This window comes from Glycine max, chromosome 10 (genome assembly GCF_000004515.6).
Source record: "Glycine max cultivar Williams 82 chromosome 10, Glycine_max_v4.0, whole genome shotgun sequence".
NCBI classification, from domain to species: Eukaryota; Viridiplantae; Streptophyta; class Magnoliopsida; order Fabales; family Fabaceae; genus Glycine; species Glycine max.
In genome coordinates, this window is record NC_038246.2 from 13341382 (window position 1) to 13351889 (window position 10508).

Sequence of the window (10508 nt, forward strand, 5' to 3'; positions counted from 1 at the left end):
TCAAAGAAGATGTACTACTCACCTAATGTCACCTAACCCACATGTTGCATCTCTAAACTCCTATAAAACTTCATCTTCAAGATACACTCTCTTTGTCTTTGAGCTTCAATACTCCCTCTTTGGCCACATAACTAACTACTTGAGTTTTCAGTTAAGTATTTCTAGGTGATCAATTGTCACTCGCTAGACAACTATGAAACTCTACCATCACCAAACAACTAAAAGACTCACTCAATCAATGCCTACAAAGCTACTCTAACCATCCATGTAAGTTTGAGCAAAACAACCTCTAAATTTAATTTCAAATTCTCATCTAATAATTTTTTTTGTATATTAATTTTTAAAATTCTATCTGACTTTAAAAGGATGCATGGAATGTGCACTCAATAGTTAATTTTTCTTAATTAATAAAGGCTTAATTAAGTTTTTCATAGCTGAAATATAGGTCATTTTCAAAAAACTACCTAACATTCATTTTTTCCTAGATACCTGAACATTTTATGTATTTCATTTTAGTACTTGTCATTAGTTGTCTTCCGTTAAGTGATGACATGGCAGACGGAGTGTCACATCATCACAGCTAGTCACGGAAACCTCATTGCCATGTCACCCCCTTTGATGGCATGTCGGTGATAAGACATGATGACATGACACTCAGTTTGTCACATTATCACTTAATGGAAGACGACTAACAGCAAGTAGTGAAATGAAACTAATTTTTTTTTCAGGTACTTGGTTTAAAAAATGAATTTTTAAATAGTAATGTGAAAATTATCTATTTTCCAGGTATGAAAAACTTAATTAAGTCAATCTGAAAAACAATTTTTAATTAACAAATGATAAGAAGGAGTTTTATCAAAATAATTAATTTAATTTTAGATAAAATGATAAATTTTATTATTTTATTGAAAATAAAAATAAAAATGGTAATCGTAAAGTTAAGTTATGTTTAAAAGCAAATCTTATAAGTTAATAAGAAAAAATTGTTTCTCAAACACTTTTATTTGATCAAATATTTGTAAACTTGTCAAAAAACTAAAAATTAATTAAAATAACTCGATAAACATATATGTAATTTATTTTATTTTATTTATTTTTTTAAGATAATTCCTCATTCAAAATAATAATATATATTAAATTAATAAGATATTTTTTATTAGTAGGAATTTAAAAAAAAAAACTATTTGAAATTTACAATAGCTCACCTATCAATTTATCATGTTTAATCAACTGAACTAGATTAATAAGATAGTATTAAAGGTGAAATTAAAGAGTTAAGATGCGTACATTTAATATGACAAAGATAAAAGAGAATCAAAAGAATAGTAAAGGAAGAGTGGGGAAAAACATAACATGTTACATGTGTATATTTATCATAGGCCGCAAAATACCAATTATATACGACTTAATCAAGTTTTTCGTACCTAGAAAATAGATAATTTTCAGGTTACTACCTAAAAATTCATTTTTTTTCAACCAAGTACCTGGAAAAAAAAGTTCATTTTACTATCTGTCGTTAATCACCTTCCATTAAACGGTGACGTGACAGACTGAGTGTCACATCATCATGTCTTGTCACCAACACGTCATTGATACTTCGTCTATCACATCGTCACTTAACAGAAGACAACTAACGACATGTACTAAAATGAAACGCAAAAATTTACCAGGTATTTGGGGGGGGGGGGGAATGAATGTTAAATAATTTTTTGAAAACAATCTATATTTCAGATATGAAAAACTTAATTAAGTCATTAATAAATTATAATAAAAAACACATCTTTTCTCAAAATATTAATCTTGTTCTTTTTTTTTACATATTTATCTTAAAATTTAGTCCCGTTTTCATATTCTATCTCTTTCTCCTCTTCCAAACTCTCTTTTCCTATACTTTTTTCTTTCCAATTAGCACGTCAAATTTATAATATGACATATCCAAAATTAAATACAAAAGAGCTTATATACTTACCAATACAAACTATTATAGTTTTTAAAAAAGATCTGAGCTTACAAGAGGACACAAAAATATTAGTAACATGTAAGGGACAAAAAAAAAAGAAGAAAAGTGAAAAACTGCATATTTTAACTTGTTTTTCCTTTCTTTCTGGTTGTTCTGGGGTCCTTATCCCATACAAAGGATTCGAAATGTCCCTTTCCCTTACACCTGTATCAAAATGAATTATATCATACATTGTTATGAAAATTTTTTGGAAGAAAAGCATCAAATAATTACTTATATATATATATATATATATATATATATATATATATATATATATATATATATATATATATATATATATATATATATATATATCATAAAAGAAACATACTTTGTAACTCCACGATACGCAGAGGTCATTTTCTTTGAATTCAGTTTACGATATCATTTTTGTTTTGCTGGTTCTTTAACTTCGAACTCAATTTTCTTGGAGGCAACCACCCTATGTCAAAATTATAGGAAATAAAAAATGTAGCTAAGATTAAGAAGAAAGACATTTAAATTGTATAGTGCTAATTTTCTAAGAGACCAACCAGGTTTGTGCGTGATTTTTTGTGATACTTTGTTGAGGTACTTCATCCCATGCTATTAAGTTTGATGGAAATTGACTTTCTTGAACATGTTCTGGCCCTAGAATTAGGACTTCATTTTGTGTCCAATTTTGGATTCCATGATCATTTGATGAGCCTCAAGAAGTTGTTTCATGTCTTTGGTACACTGCAAGAAAAAATGTTATTTTCAACAGAATATTTTTCACAGAAAATAATCTGTCGAAAATATTAAAATTTTCAATGGAATTTACCGAAGGATTATATTTCGTCGAAATTTTTTGAAATACCAATGGAAATTACCAATGGACTATGTTTCCATCAAAAATTATAATTTTTCCACAGATTTTTCCCATGGAATGTGTGTCCGTCGAAAAATTAAATTTCCCCCAAACAAAAACAACCCAACCCTAGTCCTCCTCAGTCATCTACTCAACTCCTTCTACCTCTCTCATATCTTCCAACCCTAACATTATGTTCTCTCCCAAATACCCATCTTCTTTTTCTTCCCTTTCCTCCATTCTCAATTCCTCCAATTTTCTTTACCTACTTCCCCCTCTATTTCTCTCAATCGCTCTTCTTGTTCTCTCTTCGGCTTCCTTGTCAGGGCTTCGGTAAGTTTTCGTTCTACTTTTTCATCTAGGTTCTTGTTTTTCTTTTACAAAGAGAAGTTTCTGCCAAGTTTATACGTTTAAAGAAATTGTTGTAGCACTGTTAGAATTCATCTATATATGACTATGTTAGAATATGTTTATTCAATTTCTTTAAGCAAATACAACAATGTTTTTATTTCTTTTTTTAGGGACACCTTCTCTTGATAGAAGTGCTCGGGAAATCATACTTGGGTTTTGATTAGTGCCTAATTTGGTTTCTTTTGCTCTTGTGTTTCTGCTTTCATAATTGATTGTCTTTTTAAAAGTTTTGTTTCTTTCGCTATTCCAGAGAGCAGAATTTGAAGTTCTAATCATCCCTCTCGATATGTCCTTTTGCTTGCTGTGAGTCACAACTTCCAACTTATTTTTCCTCTTTCTTTCACTTCATTTCATTCAAATAACTCTAATTTTTTAATATAATAAATATTTTTTATCCTAATGCTGAGGTTTAAAAATGGACCAGGAGATCATCATGCTTGATTATTAAATTGCATAATTTTCCACTCATCACCACTAAACCCAAAAAAAAAGAGTAAACATCAATGCAATGAAGTTTTAGAATTAATTTGCTTGATCCCCTCTCCAAAATCTGGTTGCCTCACTTTGAACATATATTGTTACGTAACATGTCTCTGAAATTTGGCTCCAGTTATTCGATATGGCTTGGGTGCTCCACATAGATACACTATTAGAAAATACACTTTCAACATCGATTATTTATAACATTCTACATCGGTTCTAAAACCAATGTTGAAAGTGACGATGTTGAATGTATGAATGTTAACATCGGTTTTGGAGAACCGATGTTAACATACATATGACAATATCGGTTCTCTAAATACCCGATGTTAAACACAATGAACAACAGCAAAAAAAGTGTACGCATGATGAACGTTGACATCTGTTTTCCAGTAAAACTGATGTTAATATGTTAGTTTAACATCGATTTTCTAAAAAAAACGATGTTAATATATGCCCTTAACATCGGTTTTGCTAGAAAACCGATGTCAATGTTGATGATGCATACACTTATTTGGTGTAGTTCTTTGTGTATAACATCAATTATGTGTACATAACCAATGTTAATATTCAAATATTCACATCGGTTATTTATAATTAACCGATGTTAATGTACAATAGTTGGCATCGGTTATCTACAGATAACCGATGTTAAAATACAAACGCTGACATCGGTTATACTCAAATAACCGATGTTAATATACAACGTTAACATCGGTTTTCTATTATAACCGATGTTGGTTATGATATTAACATCGGTTTTTGTTAATAACCGATGTTTTCAAGTATTTTTTTTATATATACTTTCTATTTTTACAGTAAACCCAAAATTGTACCTGTCAAATGCAATTTCAGGAGGCCCAATTTACAGCAAATAAACATTTTATTCTGCTTTCAAGCAGTTTTAATGATAATAAACATCAAATAATTGATTTATTATAAAGAACAATCATCAAACGAATTCAATGTTCATGTTACATAGAAAATGTCAAAAATGTTAAAAAAAATGTCCCTAAATCCTAGGCCTGATCTCTAACTCGGAGATAAAACTGTGCCCACTGGATCCGCAATGCTTTTAATCTCTCTGGCTCCAATGGTCTAGGATCGTTAAAATAATGCATGATGAAATAAATCATAATAAGTTAATAATGTAATACAAATTATAAATAAATCGATTTTCTTTGAAATAAACTTACCACTTCCCAATTATTTCTAAAAGTTCCTAAAATGATGGTGGACATCCAGTGCATCACATAGTAGCCGCACTCAGTAGTTCCTTTTTGTCTATTACACTAAATACATAATGAAATTTGTATATTAATTAAACAACTAGTGTACAGACACATAAAGAAATATATATAAATGGAAGTTTTATGTAAATGACGTACCTTGACGACAATCCACCTAGTAAGAGCCTTTGATTTAGGCTGTGGAGCATCATCAAGACCCTTGATAGCACTGTTCCATATGAGTAACAATTAAAAATTGGTGTTGTACGTTGAGATATTACAATGCAAATGTATTGAAAAGAACACTAACCTATTAATAATCCCCTTAAGGTAGTTGTCTGGCCTGTTATGCAATGAACAAAACCAGACAACTAAGTGTTCCTTGGGTAGGATGACCACCATCTGCCAGTGTCCGCTGCAGTGGAACCTAAAATGGGTTAGTACATTAGTAAACATTAATTAAATTTTGTTATTGTGTGACTTACCCATTTAGGTAGGCTCCAAGATACACATCGCATTGTGAACTCTGCATCCAACTCTTTATGTAACTTTCAGATTCAAACTGCGATTGCCCAGACCTCTGAATGGACTGTGACTCGAGGAATCCATAGATATCAGAATTCCCCGCTCGCATACATGTTTCAGTGAGATGCCTGTTTATGTTAAGTCAAAGTTAAATATTTATGAATTGAAAGTCATAACTTAGGTAAATAAAAGCCTTTTATATAAAGACTTACAGAATCCACAACTGTAACACTGATATGCTGAGACATTGACCACCGTGTACGATTTCGGAGAGGTCTTCGTGCTTTATGTACAGGGGGAAATCTGGATTAACGACCCCGAACACGGTGGCATCCTATCTAACCTGATAAGGCCTCAAGAAAAGCTCTGGGATGGTCAATGTCATCAGATAAAGCAGATCATCGACCTCCGGATCGGGCTTCGGAGGTGGTTTTGGCAGAGACACAGCTACTTGTTCGTGAAACAAAGTTAAATAGCCAAATTTGAGGCACGCTTAATGAATTAATTTAAAAATAAGAAACATATAGTAAGGACAATAAGTACTTGCTGTGATAAAGACTTGACCAGATGTGTCGGTCAAGCAAGGAAGGTGTGAAGTGCCTGCCCCACTAAGGAAACCTCATCAGTGGGTACAGGAACTGGAGCATCTGCATCTTTAACCTCCTCCACACTCACCTTTACTTGGCCAGGCAACAAAGGAGTGTTATGAACAAGAGTGGATCCCTCATAAACTCTCCCCATGGCAACCAGGCGGGCAGGATCTGCTTCTATGTACAAGCCACACCTGTCAGAGTCACCCATCTCAGGATCGTTTCCTGAGGGATCAACACAACTCCCCTTTGTGCTCACTCGAGGACCGGAGGGACCAGGACCAACCAGAGGCTCAGGAGGCACTGCAAGTCCTTGAGATTACATCTGCGACTGAAGCTGGCTGAAGGATGCCATGACCTGCCTCGTCACTTTCTCTATGATGGACTCCTCTAGCTGGTCCCTGATCTGCTGGGTCAGCTGCTGTAATTCGTCAGAAGGCAGGGAGGAAGCGCTGCGGGACGTCCATGGAGCCGATCCAAAGTATTGCTTGATGGTGACACCGGCTCCAACAGCACGGACACGTCCAAGGTGCTCTGGACGTCCAATAGCAGCGGCCAGAACATCCTGATGTCCATGGGGGACGAACGATCCCTGTGTGGCCTACTCCTCAAACGAATCCTGCATAGAAAACACACAATGGTACATGGCATTCTCAAAATATTCAAACATAATTGTAATGGTTAGTTGAAAATGACTTACAATCTTCTCAGCGATTTCCTTTGCGGCCTCAGTCGTCATCTCCCTTGTCTTCTTCGTGCAGGCCATCTTCCACTTCACGTGGCGTCTGACCGGGGATGGAGGATCGATAACGCCATCAACGCTTCCTGACTGTGCAGCTTCCTGCAGCTTCTTCTTTGTCTTCTCAGCCAGGAGCTTCTGCTCCAAATAATCATAACCCCCACGAGACAAAACGTGGGGGGCAGTATTCTGCTTCTGGATGGCTTGTGCCTTGATGCGCACATCCTGGAAAAATTAAACAATAATGTTTGAAATGGGTAGAATGAAGTATAACAACATCATGTTTAATATGAAAAACAACTTAAATGGCAAGGAACATACCTCCCAAGGAGGGTCTCTACGAGTCTGGCAAAACTGGACCCACTTTTCCTTGCTGATATCGTATTTGTCACAGACAGTGTCCTCGACACCGTCCTGATCGTTGCAAGGGCCCATTTCCTCGTGAGGTCTGATTTAAACTGCCTCCATCTCTCCCTCACGGTCTGTAGTAACTTCCTTTTCATCCTACTGTCAGAAGCCTCTGGGATATCAAATTCCGCCTGACAACATGAAACAAAGTTTATTTGTTACAATAATGTATTTTTTGGCTATTAATTACACAAAATCAAATAAGAAAAGAGAAATACCTGAATATCCTCCCAAATCAGGTCCTTCTGAGCAGTAGGGACCTCCTTCCAGTTCTCGTAGGTGATGTCCACCTTATCACGTGCCACAATCCCTAAATATGTTCTTAATTTCTTCCTGTGGGGACCGTCGGCCTTCCCAGTAGTAGGATCAACATGCACCACTGGTCTTTCAACACCAGGTGGTCTAGTGGACAACGATCGTAGATGTGAGGCTTTGCGTGTCCGCTTCACGATAGACGTCGAAGTCGATGCGTCCGAAGTAGGAGGAGGAGGAGGAGGAGAAGGAGGAGGAGGAGGAGGAGTGGAGGCAGGTGGAGAACCCATGATCTTTTATACAATAACATACAAAATAGGATTAATGAAAAGAGGATCAGTCATAAGTTTTTTTTGGAAGACAAAAGTATAATATTATTAAACAAAACCCCACCACATAAGGAGACAAGACAAATTAACCAAAGGACTCTGAAAGATTGGTAGTTGTGCTTTTTAATTGTGATTTGGGGCAACCATGTTATAAAAAGTCTATTACATGTAATCAACAGTCAATGTATGTTTGATGGAATATAAATACTATATCTTTAGAAATACATATGTACATGGCATCCTTAGGACTTCATCCATGTTTTCTTTGATATTGATTTTCAAAATAGCTAGTATTAAGAGGGATTTGTTTTTGGGATTTTCTGAGCACCAACAACGGCTACGCAAGAAGCTTGCACTTGAGGAGGGAATGATATTTGCAGCTAATGAACAACTTTCTTAACTATTTGTCCTTCAGATTTTACTGTTTTTTTTTCTTATATGTAAATATAAATAATATAAGGCTATGGCTTATGGACATGGTCATTTTTACCCCTAACAATCTTAGAAGTAAATATAGACCATGTTTTTACGCGATACCCTTATACCATTTATGAAAAAGAAGATATCTTTTGTGGAGTTCAAATTCTTTTAGATCTGTTTTGAGCAAATGAGGTGAGCTAAAATAACCATGCTTGACTAGCTCGATTACATTATTTCTCTCTCTTTCTCTCTATATGGTATGCTGGATAAAGTTTTGTCCTTTTATGTATCAATAACTTTTATACTAAGTCATTTTTTATGAGTTCATTAGATAAAAACTTTTATTTTATCAATTAATTAAAAATTATTGTTATATAACTTTTAAGATAATTTTTATTAAAGTAAAAAAATTTGCCATACATGATAGTTTGTAATTAATAATAATGAAAAATTATTTTGCACTATTAGTATATAGCTTATTTTTATTTTTTTTCTATTGTGGAGAATAAATCTTTTATGTTAAAGTTTTATATGATCATGTTCAAACTTTATCTATTTTTACATTTTTAAAATGCATACAAAATTTAATATAAGGTTTTCTTATTCATTTTTAAGAGAGAGATAGATACAAATTTTTCACATGATATGATTATGTGAAAATTCAACATGCATGAGAGAATCCATTCACCTTTTTTTTATAACATTTTAAAATCATTTTAAGAAAATTATTAAATGCTTTTCTATAACTTCTTTCAAAATTTATAACAAATATTTTAGATTAAAATTCCATCTCATTGCTTAATTAATGATGGACAGTAAAAAAAATTAAACCCTCTTTCTATTCAGTTTGTTACTCCCTTCTTTTCTGGCTGTCGAATTTTTGGGAACTTTTTGTTTTTATTTATTTATTGTTTGTAAATTTTATGATCTCATAAATTAATCATTTATCAATTATAATCTTATTTGTCTCCTAATATTTAAATAATTTGCACATACATTTATTGTAAAGTCAAGAAGTAAACGAGTAAAGTAGGAAATCCCACAATTATTTTATTGTAATCAAGAAAATTTATAGTATTTCTTGATTTTAACATAGAGATCTTTTTTGTAACAAAACATAAAGATAGTAAAAGATAGATAAAAAAAACTCGAGGAGTACACATTTAAAAAAGAAGTGATTTCTAGACATGTCTTGGGTGCTCAACATGGACAATTTCATTTATAATTGAATTAATTTTAGCATTTATTTCATAATAGTAAATTTAATTTTCATTATTAAATATTTATTTTCTTTCATTAAAAAGTTACACATTAAATGCAAATACCTTCTTAGCTACATATTTGAGACATGGCTTACTATTTATTGAATTTTCTCATTACCTTTTTCAAATATGTCATTTTATATTTTTTTTATTAATTTATCAAACACTTATGATTTAATAAGGTAACGGAAAACTTTCCATTAACAACTAGCTCTTCAGCTAGTTTTGTCCATCATATCCTTAATTGTCTATGTTTTCTCCATAGTAATCGAAGACAGGTATCATGAAATTTACATTAACTCACATATCTTGTTTAATAATTTGAGCTAGACCCCTTTGATTCTTAGTTGTACATATGCAAATATGCATGCATTAAAATATTTCAAATAAATGAAACAAATTTGACATGTACAATATTTAAAAATATTATTAATGTGTGTAGATTTTACTCTTTTGTGAATTTTTAATATTTTTCAAACTTAACATGTCAGACATCTATTAAAAATTTTGAATTTTTTCTTAACTTTTTCATGAGTCTTGTGTGATGCTCTCCATTTATCTTATCCAAACAATAAAATAATATTATTTTAAAAATGATTGTTTAAAATGTATTAAAAAAAGTCATTGAGTACAAGTGCATGTATCATTAATTTAGTTTAAAATACATTATTATCTTAACATGTTACAATTTAGTGATAAATATCAAGAGTTAAACTCTTTCATATTTACCTTCGATTCTTAAGATAAAAAAATTTAATGACATAAATAACTATATTTACTAAATTTAAAGTGGTTGTAAACCAGTAATTTAATGATTTACTACACATACTAGCTTTGGTGGATACTAATATTTATCATGATTGAAATAATCTAGTTAAAATTAGATCAAAATGTTTAAATAAATTATTTTCCTTAAATACATATTAATTTTATACTTTTACATTAATTTCACAAGTATTTAATATGTTTAAGCAATTATGGAACGATAAAATTGTTTGTGATAATCCATTAATGGAGCGTATCCTCTAAGGC